Here is a 13,545-nt window from a genome sequence, read left to right as displayed (position 1 = left end):
GAGAGTACCAACAAGGAAAGAAAAAGTAGACTACTTCAATCAGAAAGAACCAATCTGAAGAGCAAATTAGGAGAACTAAAAAACAAAACAAAACAAAAAACAATGCAATCTGAGGAAATAAGCAACAAAATTACAGAAGCAGAGGAGTAAATGAGCATGCTAGAAGATAACTAGAAGTTATTCAAAAAGAACAAAAGAAGGGGAAATAATAAAGAACAATGAAGAAAATGTTACAGATCTGTGGGATAACCTGAAGAAAATAATATTCAAATTATAAGGGTCCCATAAAAAGGATAGATGGGGGGAAGTTTAGGTGTTTATCATCATTAATTATCAGAGAAATGCAAATCAAAAATACAATGATACAGTGAGATGTAATTTCTCACCAGGAAGAATGGTACATATCAAGAAAAAAATTAGAAATAGTAAGTACTTTAAGAAATATGGTCAAAAGAGAAACATTTATTCATCACTGGCAGAACTGTTGAATAGGTCAACCTCTGTAGAAAAGGGTTAGATATCTCAAAAAATTAAGAACAGAATTTCCATAGGACCTTGCAAGTCCATCTCTGGGCATCTATCCCAAGAACACAAAAACTTTCATCTGACATGACATATGCACACCTATGTTCATTGCTGCATTATTTGCAACAGCCAAGATCTGGAAACAACCCAAGCATCCAACAACAGACAAATTGAGTTATATGTATACAATGAAATATATCTAGGAAATATAAGCATAGGAAAAATAAAATTTTTCTGCAACCGGGCTGGACTGGTTTGTGCTAAGTAAAGTGAGTCAGAAAGAAAAAGATAAACACTAGATGATTTTATTTATTGAGAAGTATAAATAAACAAAACAAAGGATTAGACAATCCTCAATAGAAGCAACCATGAGATACAACCCATTGAGCTATGCAGGTGAGGACGAAGAATGGGTAGATAATAGTGAAAGGATTCTGGCCACTTTGGAGGTGGGCATAATGTGGCAGCACTGCAAGTATAAAACAGTAATGCTGGTTCTTTTGTTAATTGTAGCTAACCACATAGAGTGTACACCATGCTCTCCTCTAAACAGACTTTTCCCTAGCTTCCTATGCCCTTCTTGAACCCCTTTGAGAATTAAAGATCCATGTAAGCTTGATTAGCACTAGATACTACTTTTGTCTATTAACAATGTTTGTCATGTTTACTTTTCTTTTTAAAAAAATTGCATTGCAACCATTGTGAGTTACAAGTCTTTCACAGTTGTTTTTCAGGCATAAAGTGACAGTGAATTAGGCCATTCCCATCATTAGTGTTGACTTTTCTCCAACGAAGTGCCCAGCATGCATTCCATACCTCCAACTTTAGCCCCTTGGACTATTAGTGTAACAAATTCATTTTGTGTTTAGCTTGTTATAGTTTGGGTCTCTTGATTCTATTGTCATTGACTTTGGCTTAGGTATTTAGAGCATTTAAGTTCTAAGATTCTATGAAAAGGGCGGGAGCCCCTATCTAGAAGATATAAATAAAATTAAAAGAAGAAAAAAGGGAGAGCAGATGTGAAAAGTTGGTTTGTTTGTTTTTACATAGGCGCAAAATTATTGGCTAAGTAAAGTGAGTCAAACAATTTTCTCAAACATTGGAGAAATTAGAAATTCCCTTGAGCTAAGAGATACAGGGTTTCCCCCACCCATGAAGAATACTGTTAAAACTGATCACAGGTGTCAGGCATGTTGGTTGTCCAACCCCAAAGTCTTTCTTTATGGTTCCATAAAAAGTTCAGTCTTCTGTAATTAGAGATCTTGTTTTGTTTGTTTGTTTGTTTGTTTGCAAATATTCTAAAACAAAGCCTAAGATAAAGTTTGTCTTTATGGTCCCAGGAAAAGTTCTACTCAGTTGTGATCATCATAGTCAGTCTTCTGTAGTTAGAGATCTTGCTTTTTGCACAGATCTAGGATGGAGCATCTTCTGATTTCATCTCACCATTAGTTGATGAGGTAGGGAAACCTGCCCTTAGAATAGATCGAGTTGTTGCTGTTTTTCATCATCAGGGTGTCATATGAACCTACCCTGGAGCAGTTGGTGCTCGGGAGGCATTCAGGCTTTCCCAGAGGGTATTTGATTCCTGGTGTTGGTGCCAAAAACTGTGCCAGTTTCAATTGTGCCAGTTGGAATCCAAGGTTCAGAGTTGGACAGTTGATGTCTGATTAATTGAAGCCCAAGTCAAGTCTCCATTACAAATGTTAGGGTGAAAGGCATCCCTGCACTATAAAATTCCTAAGTTCCTATACCTATTAGATAATAACTAATTTTTTTTGTTTTTCGGGCCACACCCATTTGATGCTCAGGAGTTACTCCTGGCTACGCACTCAGAAATTGCCCCTGGCTTGGGGGGACCATATGGGACTCCGGGGGATCGAACCATGGTCCTTTCCTTGGCTGGCACTTGCAAGGCAGACACCTTACCTCTAGCGCCATCTCGCCGGCCTCAGATAATAACTTTTTTTAATATGTAATATTTTACCATTTTAGTGTGCCTATGCATAAAAAGGAACAATGCCACATGATACTCCTGGTGCATATGGGGGTTAAAAGAATGAGATAAATAATCTCTATAACCTAATTTTAACCTGAGCACTTATCCCAACCAAGACTTTTCTTTTGTTGTTGTTGTTTTTGTTGTTGTTGTTTTTCGGGCCACACCCTTTTGATGCTCAGGGGTTATTCCTGGCTATGCGCTCAGAAATTGCCCCTGGCTTGGGGGGACCATATGGGATGCCGGGAGATCGAACCATGGTCCTTTCCTTGGCTAGCGCTTGCAATGCAGACACCTTACCTCTAGTGCCACCTCGCCGGCCCCCAACCAAGACTTTTCTACTAAAATTTCCTACTAAGCAGATCCAAGTAATGGATGTGGAAGCTACCTCTATATGAAAATAGACACTAAAATTATTCTACCAAAAAGATTCTAGAAACAATATATTTATATAGGAAGGTGGCAGGCTACGAAATTAATATACAGAATTCAATGGCCTTTTATATACCAATAACGATAGGGAAGAGATCGACGTCAAGAAGGCAATCTCATTCACATTAGTGCCACACAAACTCAAATATTTTGGAGTCAATTTGATCAAAGACGTAACGGACCTATTCAAAGAAAACTATAAAACCCAGAGAGGACACACGGAAATGGAAACATATACCCTGCTCATAGATTGGCAGGATTAACATAATCAAAATGGCAATACTCTCCAAAGCATTGTACAGATTTAATGCAATCCCTCTAAAAATACTCATGACATTCTTCAAAGTAGTGGATCAAAAACTTCTGAAATTTATTTGGAACAATAAACACCCTTGAATAGCTAAAGCAATTCTTGGGAAAAAGAATATGGGAGGCATTACTTTCCCCAACTTTAAACTGTATTACAAAGCAAAAGTTATTAAAACAGCATGGTATTGGAATAAAGAGAGACCCTCAGATCAGTGGAATAGGCTTGAGTACTCAGAGAATGTTCCCCAGATATACAATCACCTAATTTTTGATAAAGGACCAAGAAATCCTAAATGGAGCAGGGAAAGCCTCTTCAACAAGTGGTGTTGTCACAACTGGTTAGCCACTTGTAAAAAATTGCACTTAGACCCCCAGCTAACATTGTGTACAAAGGCAAAATCCAAATAGATTAAAGACCTCGATATCAGACCTGATACCATAAGGTATATAGAACAACACATAGGTAAAGCACTCCATGACATTGAGACTAAAGGCATTTCAAGGAGGAAACTGCACTTTCCAAACAAGTGAAAGCAGAGATTAACAGATGGGAATATATTAAGCTGAAAAGCTTCTGAACCTCAAAGGAAATAGTGCCCAGGATACAAGAGCCACCCACTGAGTGGGAGAACTATTCACCCAATACCCATCAGATAAGGGGCTAATATCCAAAATATACAAGACACTGACAAAACCTTACAAGAAAAAAAACATCTAATCTCGTCAAAAAATGGGGAGAAGAAATGGACAGGCAATTTGACAAAAAAGAAATACAAATGACCAAAAGGCACATGAAAAAATGCTCCACATCACTAATCATCAGAAAGATGTAAATCAAATGACTATGAGGTACCACCTTACATCACAGAGATTGGCACACATCACAAAGAATGAGAACATGTAGTGCTGGCAGGGATGTGGAGAGAAAGGAATTCTTATCCACTGCTGGTGGGATTGCCGTCTAGTCCAACCTTTATGGAAAGTGATATGGAGATTCCTCCAAAAACTGGAAATTGAGCTCCCATATGATCCAGTTATACCACTCCTAGGGATATACCCTAGGAACACAAAAATACAATACAAAAATCCCTTCCTTACACCTATATTCATTGCAGCACTATTTACCATAACCAGACTATGGAAACAACCAAGATACCCTTCAATAGATGAATGGCTAAAGAAACTGTGGTACATATACACAATGGAGTATTATGCAGCTGTCAACTGTCAGGAGAGATGAAGTCATGAAATTTCCCTATACATGGATGTACATAGAATCTATTATGCTGAGTGAAATAAGTCAAAGGGAGAGAGAAATATGCAGAATATTCTCACTCATCTATGGATTTTAAGAAAAATGAAAGACATTCTTACAATAATTTTCAGAGACAAAAGAGAGGAGTGCTGGAAGGTCCAGCTCACTTCATGAAGCTCACCACAAAGAGTGATGAATGTAGTTAGAGAAATAACTACATTGAGAACTATCCTAACACTAAAAATGAACGAGGGAAGTAGAAAGCCTGTCAAGAGTACAGGCGAAGGTGGGGTGGGATGGAGGGAGATTTGGGACATTGGTGATAGGAATGTTGCACTGGTGAAGGGGGATGTTCTTTACATGGCTGAAACCCAACCATAATCATGTTTGTAATCAAGCTGTTTAAATAAAGATATTAATTAAAAAAGAATTATAATTATTAAGGAAATGCATCTACAGAAATGTACAAAAGAAATAAAGATATCCTTTTAAAGTGTTTTGAGATAGTTGGGGGAAGGGTAAAATCCAGAGCACAGTTTCATCCTGCCCTGTGGTCTTGTGGAGTCTGAGAAATGGTTTTCAGAAGTTGGGAATCAGGTAGTGTCCTCAAGCTGAGGGTCTCTAAGGAACTGCATCCTGTAGTTAGCAACAGTCTATAGTGGGCGAAGGTGGAAGAAACAGGGCTGTATAGAATGGGTCTATGGAAGTGGTGGCTGCAGCTTCTTCCTCGGGTAAGACATAGTGGGCTGGAATGGCGTCCTTTCATTTTGTGAGTATGCTGGCAGCTACTTCAGTAAGGGGGAAGGTTCTGGTTCTTGAGTAGTTAAGAACTGAGGGCAAAGAGGATTAAATACAAGGAGATAGTGGATTAGGGTTGAGAGGGTGAAACGATAGAAGTGGATTTGTAAGGTGGTAGACGGAGATTGAGGGGAGGATGGATATTATATAATAGGAACTACATAAAATATAAACAGGAATTATGTACTATACAGATTAGGCAAACATAGAAGAGTCCGCCACATACATACCCACAGACATATAGACTAATAATAGATATCTATTTGTAGATTACAGTGAAGGACTGACCCTTATGGAATGGGTCAGAGCATTTAAGAAAAAATGAGGTCAGCAAATAGGAGGGTTTCCAGTTTCTAGGCAACTCATTGATAGTAGGAATAAACTTTGCTAGATAAAGGCTGTTAGATTGTGCATGGAGAATTCTTAGAACAATCATAATTTTCACGTATAATGTACTAAGCAATATGATAGTGAGCTCTGTAAGAGGAGTCTACCCCATGGCGTATCATCTCTCCTTTCTTGAGAAACCAGATTCCTTTCTTGGAAACAAACTGACAATGTGGGCATTATGATATAATAGTAAACTAGCTTGGTTTAAAAAATAAAAACAAAAACAATGAAACCAAATTTTAAAAATATAGTAAATTAATGAGGCCTGTAACAAGTCTATGGTGTACAGTTGCCTATTTTAATGGTTTCTGTGGACATAAGCATTATACATAATAACAGATGAAATCAAGTGGAAGATAAATAAATTAGGGTATTTTGTCAAGGCATTACCATGTTGAGGTAATGGATCTTCTAGATCCATCCATTTGCTGGATGGATACACTTATACAAATTGCGTAAGTGTATAATTTATTTTTTGAGGGAATCACACACAGTGGAGCTCAGGGGTTACTCCTGGCTCTGCACTCAGAAGTTGCTCCTGGCAGGCTTGTTGTCAGTATTGCTGTGGTGCTTTTCAGGTTTTTTGTTTGTTTGTTTTTTGTTTTATTTTGGGTTTGATTTTTCTTGTATTACTTTTATGTTTTCCTTTCTTTCCCCTTTCTTTTCTAAATTGATATTTATAGTCTCCAGAAAGACTCCCTCCCGGTTTTTGCTTGTTTGAATTTTTGCCCCCCCTTTTTTCTTTTCTCTCTCTCTCTTTTTTTTTATTTTTGGTTTTTGGGCCATACCCGGCATTGTTCAGGGGTTACTCCTGGCTGTCTGCTCAGAAATAGCTCCTGGCAGGCATGGGGGACCATATGGGACACTGGAATTCAAACCAACCACCTTTGGTCCTGCATCGGCTGCTTGCAAGGCAAACGCCGCTGTGCTATTTCTCCGGGTCCTTCTTTTTCTCTCTTTATTTTTTTTTTGATTTTGTCATTTTCTTCTTTTCTAATGTAGACCTGTATTGCTGAGTTTCCCCCTAGTTACTGCTTTAGCTGTGTCCCATAGATTTTGGCAATTTGTTTCTTTATTGTCATTTATTTCAAGGAATCTTATTTCTTCCTTGATTTCCTCTTTTATTCTTTTATTCTCTTTGATCCCTTTTTGATTCTTTGTTGAGCAGCATTTTGTTTAGTCTCCAAGTGTTAGACTTTCTCCACATCTTCTTTTTACAGTCAACTTGATTTCTGTGGCATTGTGGTCTGATAGGTATCCTTGCTATAATTCTTTTATTTGTGACTTTATGTAAGTTAGTCTTGTGTCCTAAAATGTGGTCTATCTTAGAGAAGGTTACATGTGCACTTGGAAAGACTGTGTATTCAGCTTTTTGAGGATAGAGGCCCTCTTTAGATTCGTTAGTCCTAGTTCTTCTAGTTTCTCATTTAGAGCTCTTATGTTTCTGCTAGTGTTCTGCTTAGTGGATCTGTCTATTGGCAATAATGGTATGTTGAAATCTCCCACTACTATCACATTCTGCCCATATGTTTCTAAGTTTGTGAGCAAAAGTCTTACATATTTTTCTGGCTCTACATTTGGCATAAATGTGATCAGAATTAGTACTTTTTGGTTTAATATTCCTCTGATCAATAAGTAGAGACCTTTTTTGTCTCAATACTATCTTGAGGTTGAATGCAATTTGGTCTGATATAAGTATGGCTGTCCAGATTTTTTGTTTGTTTTCCAGTGGCTTGTATAATTGTTTTCTATCCACTTAACTTGAGCCTAGTCTATCCTGAACTTGTGTGTTTCCTACAGGCAGCAGATATCTAGTTTTTGTTTTCTATTTCAACACTCTACTCTGTGCCTTTTTATGGGAGAGTTTAGTCCATTGACATCTAAGGAAATTATTGATGAAGAGGGCTGTTGTGCCATTATATTGGTAGAGTTGTTGTTACAATTGGGGATTTGGTTTGTGTAATTGGTCTCTAAGTAGATAATTTAGAGTTGGTTAGATTAGTGCAAATATTGCAAGTTCTTTTTTGTTCAAGAATATATTTAACCCTCCATTCTATATAAATGAGAGTTTCACTGGTAGTGAACTCTTTCATTTAGTAGTTTAAATAAGTTATTCCAGTCTTCTTGCCTGGACTGTTTCAAATGAAATATCTGGTGTGATTTTTATGTTCTTTCCTATATACTTGAGGGTTTTTTCCCCTATTTCTTTAAAGCATTCATTTCTCTCTGTTTTTTGCCATTTATATTACTATATATCTTGATGTTCTATTAGGGTCTTTTATGGGGGGGCACATCTGGAGATGCTCAGGGGTTACTCCTGGCTTTGTGCTTAGAAATTGCTCCTAGCAGGCTCTGGGAACCATATGGGATGCCAGGAATTGAATCCGAGTCTATTGGTAAGGTTTATTTTATTTGGCATCCTTTTTGCCTCTTGTATTCATGCAGCAGCCTCTTTCCAGAGAGTGGGAAAGTTCTATTATCTCCCTCACTACTTGCTCTTCTCCTTTCCCTTTCCTCCCCTTCTGGTATGCCTATAAGTTGTAAATTGTTTCTTTTCTTTTCTTTTCTTTTCCTTTCTTTTCTTTTCTTTTCATTTAGTACTTACCATTTTCTTCCAATGTTTTGTCTCATTTCTTTATTGGCTTCTTTGTCCTTGCTGGCTTGTCATTTTTCTTCAAGTTTTTCTATGCAATTCTCCACCTGTTTAGTTCTACTATTATGGCTTGCTAACATGTTTTTTAGTTCTCTTAGTTCCATTTGCATGGATTCTCTCATCTTCTGTAAGAGTTCTTCTTTGAGTTGGTTGAATTGTTTATCTATAGATTTCTTAATTTCTCAAACTAGTGATTCCTTGATTTCTATCACTAAGACATTAAATGATGATGTTAGGTCTTCATCTATTGGGCTTGTATGTTTTGGTGGACTTGGAAATTTGCTAGGATTTCTCTATGTTCCCAGCTGAAGATGCCTTCCTTAGTTTCCCCATTATTCTTTACAAATGGTGGTTTGGAATGCTAGAGTTTCAGGATATTTAAAATGTGGTCAATTGAGTTGTTTGTATTGAAAGTTATTAGAGATATATCCAATTTTGAGCTTATTTTTCCTAGTCAAGGAGGTTATCTAAATATAATAGAGTTACTGGGAGCTACTTTATTGGTTTGTTCTTCTGTTTTGGGAGCTGTAGATTATCTAAGTGAAAGAAATGTTAGGTCCAAGCTGTCTAGACCTATATGGTATAAATTAAAATGTCTTTTCGTGGACACATTAGAATCTATGTGGTTTGGGGAGTAAAGTGAGGTGATGTACAGACATCGTAAACCTGAGCTGAGACCTGGAGTTGCCTGCTAGAGGTTTTTTTTTTTTTCCTAATTTGGGTTTAATGTTTTGCCTTAAACTATGAGCTCTGAGACATTAGAGCTGGTGCAATGTGCCACTGTGCATTCCATGTGGGTCTGCAAGCCTAAGTGTGTAGGTCCCATCAAGTACTTTGCATTTGCTGAGTCATGCTGAACCCATCAGTCCCCAGTCCTAGCAGCTTCAAACAGCCTGGCTTGATTTCTCACCTCTCTCTGTTTGTGCAGGCTACATCTAAGGACTATAAATTAGCCCTGTCCAGCTTCACTATTCGTGTCTTTTTCATTGTAGGCTTGGAAGGCTGGACTAGTTCTCCTCTAAATAAAATATTCGTGAAGAAATAAAGCAGATATAAACCTGGCAGAAACAGGCAGTGACTCTCAAGACTTAGTATTGAAACATGTGCTGTCACTTCTACTCACAAGCCTTAAGTCAAAATGAGCCTACTGCCAAGCCTGTTGTCCTCAGAATGGAGAGCTAGGAACATACAACTCTTATGTTAATGAGATCCTTTAATAATAACAGACCATAAACTATTGAATTAAACCCCCAGGTTCCAAAACCAGAGCATTGGAGAGATGCGGGTCTGGAATCAGATGGTGGTCTGGAAAATAATTTACACACACACGTAGAGAGAAAGGCTTTTGAAGAGTTCCCCATGGTACTCTTCACTACCAGCAGGACACAGCTCCAAGCTACTGGCTCCCAGGAGATCCGGAAAAGGGTTGACTTCCTCTACCATCTGAGTTTTCAATCTGAGGGAAAATGTCACACCTGTAAGGTGGGACCATCTGGTCTCAACACCAATTCAACGTGCTACATTCAAAGATTCCCATCCAAAGAGTAACAATGCCTATACTGACTGAGGTAAAAATAGACAATAAACAATAAGCAAATGGGGGGGGGGATGACATGGTATTTCCCAAAGTGAAATTCTGTATAGGGACTGTCACAGTGGTCCTTAAACGTTTTAAACAGGGGACCAGTTCACTGGTCCTCAGACTGTTGGAGGGCCGGACTATAGTAAAAACAAAAATTATGAACTAATTCCTATGCACACTGCATATATCTTATTTTGAAGTGAAGAAACAAAATGGGAACAAATATAATATGTGGCCATAGTTTGAGGACCACAGGACTATTTACCCTGGGCTTACTGGTTCTGTAGAGGCAAGAGTGTGGTATATGTATTTCTGTACAGAGGTTCCATTTTAAGTTTTGTCCCATGAATGGAGACATAAAGTCCTGGCTGCTTGTGCTGCTGGGACTGTTTACACATCTCTTCCAGGGAAGCCTGACCACCAGCAGAATCTTTAGGTTATTTAAGACAAGAAGCTACAAAAGCCACACAGTTGGGGTCCAATTTGTCTAGAGCTGGTAGAAGAAATCAAAGCATTCTGTAACAAACAACTGATGCTCAGTGTTCAATGTCTATGATTTGTGCCAGGAAAAGTGCAAATGTTGAAGCATCACTGAGAATCTGTGATCAGAAGCCTTTGACTGAGAGCAACATAGAGTACAGTCACAGTTGATCATGGTAAGTGCAGTCTGATGACACTTAACACAGATTCAGAGTGACTGCTGCCTTTCTCAGGACAGGGACCCCCAGACAACCCTTGAGGTTCTCTGATATTAAGCACTAAGAATAAAATGTATACAATTTGCAACACAGCAGTTTTGGTTTAGCCATGGTAAACCCTCAGGGCTGTAGCCCTTCATCAAACTTGAAGGATTTTTACAGATTTGCATGAAGTGGGAACTCCCCACCTGCAGATTTCCTGATGTCCAAAGTGGGCCAAATGAAGTGAAAAATCCCTCAATCTTACATTTAGTGTTCACCCTTGGGAAGGCTAAGTGTTGAGGGCACACTGTGAGCATATGCTTAGCAGAGAATATTTGCTCTTCCTGGAACAGATTTAGCCTGATGCTAATTTCTAGGAAGCCTGATGCTAATTTCTGATGCTAATTTCTAAGGCTGAAGAGGTCTCTAGCACAGCTGAAAGGAGTTAATGAATTGAATCACTGTGTTAGGGACATGAAGTACTATCAAGATTTAAGAGCCCAGACGTTGTTGGTCCCCTAATTGATAAGGGCTGAGTCTGACTGAGTCTTCATGCAAAATGCAGTCTCAAAACTAATTGTAACAATGGATCCAATTACAACAAACCCACCATCTTTTTTTCTGTTTTGCTCAAACACAAGGAAAGTTTATATTGCACAGCCCACAGAACTTTCTTGAAAATATTCTTACAAGGACAAAATCCCCTTTTAGAGAAATTACTTCTCCCCTCATCTCCTCAGGATCATCCTGTGAGAAATGAGGTGGGTTGGAGGATCAAGGAACTGCTTCTTTCTTCAGCCTTCTTCCCTGCAGTTTTTTTTTTCTTCCATCAAGAGATTCCCAGGAAGCTTCCAATGCAATCTGGTGGGAATGATTTTCTTTTGCCCCCACAATAGGCTCTCATAACCTATTTTCCTCAACTGCTACCTGTGAATGCCAGAACCTTCATGAGGAGACACCTTCTCTACAAGATTAGGCACTAGACAAATAATTGTGTATGTGTGTGAGAGAGGGAGAAAGAGAGAGGTTTTATATGGTGATATATTTACTTGCTAACATTGGGAAATCTGAGCAGAAGACACCATTAAGGTCCAGCTGAGTGAACAGACACTTGGTGTCATTTCCTGGAGTCTTGCCCTGAGCTGCCACTTTCTACCTCGTATCACAAATAGATTAACAAAATTCTTTCAGGGGTCTCAAACTCACGGCCCGAGGGCTGCAAACGGCCCTCAGTACAACATTTTGTGGCCCTGCCCTAGAGGAATCTTTTTTTTTGTTTTGTTTTGTTTTAGTTGTTTGGGTCACACCCCCTAATGTTCAAGGCTTGCTAATGACTTTGCACTCAAGGATCACCCCAACTTTGCCTCCTCAAGACATTGGCAAATGGAAGGGGGTGATATGTTGTTTACCATTCTCAGTGCACAGAATTGTTCCAGGTACATGGTGCTCTAAAAATGTCAGCTATTATTATTATTATTATTTATTATCTCAGCAATGTTTATACTAGCAAAGTAATTATATTCTAATCTCATAATTTGTTAAAAACTTGCATATAGTTTTAAATGTACCTGAAAATCTTTATCATTCATCTAAGAAGGGAGTTAGGTTCCTCTCTTCCAGAATATGGGCTAGGTTTTAGGGTTTAATTAATCTAATTGTGAAGAAGAAAAGACCTGACTTGAAGGGCTGTTAGAAAAGACAAGTCTTTTTTTTTAACCTCTTTTTTTTTCATTCCTCTCACCCTATAGACTTTTCATCCAAAAAATACTTTAATAATGGCCTTTTTTTTTAATAAAACAATGAAAACATGTGTAAATTAAAATTTCTTTTCATGCGCTACAATTATAAATCTCTAGAAATAACTTTTTGCCCTTTTCTTGGTGGGGGAAACCACTTTTGGCAGTGCTCAGTCCTTTTTCTTGGATTTGTGCTCTAGGATCATTCCTGGCAGTGCTGGGGGAACTCTAAATGGTGCTGCAGATCAAACTGAGGTTGACTGAATAATACAAAGCAAATCCTTATCTATCTCTTCAGTTCCTAACTTCCTAAATTTTTGTTAAAAAAAAAAAAAAAAGAAAAGATCACTGTTTCTGTTTCTTCTTGTTTCCCAGCATGCTGGCTCTTGGAACCTAGGCTGAGAAAGCCCAGCCCTACAGAGAGGCCATGTCCTGGTCAATAAGGCCAGCTGGAGCCCAGCAGACACCCAACATGCATCTGCCACTAGGCATGTAGAGGGGACGCCTCATCATCACTCCTCAGGAGCCCAATAACTGAAACCAAGGGCTCCAATGACAACCACCTTGCTGAGTTTGAGAAAGTGTGGACACAGCAGAAGAGAATCCCCACAAAAAGTGCCGCTTGCATGCTTAACTACTGGTTTGAAATTCATAGTTGTAGAAAATCATGGGATTTATATCATAATTAAGTGGTCTTGTTGGAAGTTTTTCCATGTTGACAAATACCCCATTGTTTTGTCCCCTGTGGGGAAAGAAGGCGGCATTAGGAAGTGCCACCAATTTTTCTCAGCCTCCTCTCCACAACATTCCAGCCTTCAGGTCATTTCTTTGACCTTACAGAGCTTTGAAAAACTTGGCTATGGAATTTTTGGACATTGGGATGGTCTGGATGCAGGAGTTTTAGTGGCCCACCCTGCACAGTTTCCTGTTTGGGTTCTGAAGGCAACATTCTCTCTCTCTCTTTTTTTTTTTTTTTGTAACATTCTCTTGACTCTGAAGTTTTGCCTCAAATAATCTTTTTTCTCTACTACTTTTGTAGTAGAGAAAATAAAAGCCATTCTGGAGAAGATAATTGCCTGTTGTAAGGTATAAAGAAATGGGTATATATCAAACAGAACCTTGTTACTCCCTCTGTTTGATTCAATTCATAGTAACATATAGAGCAATGGGGAAGTGGAGATAGCCCAAA

Source organism: Suncus etruscus, chromosome 5 (genome assembly GCF_024139225.1).
Source record: "Suncus etruscus isolate mSunEtr1 chromosome 5, mSunEtr1.pri.cur, whole genome shotgun sequence".
Classification (NCBI taxonomy): Eukaryota; Metazoa; Chordata; class Mammalia; order Eulipotyphla; family Soricidae; genus Suncus; species Suncus etruscus.
The sequence above is the reverse complement of the archived record's forward strand: the minus strand, read 5'-3'. Positions refer to the sequence as shown.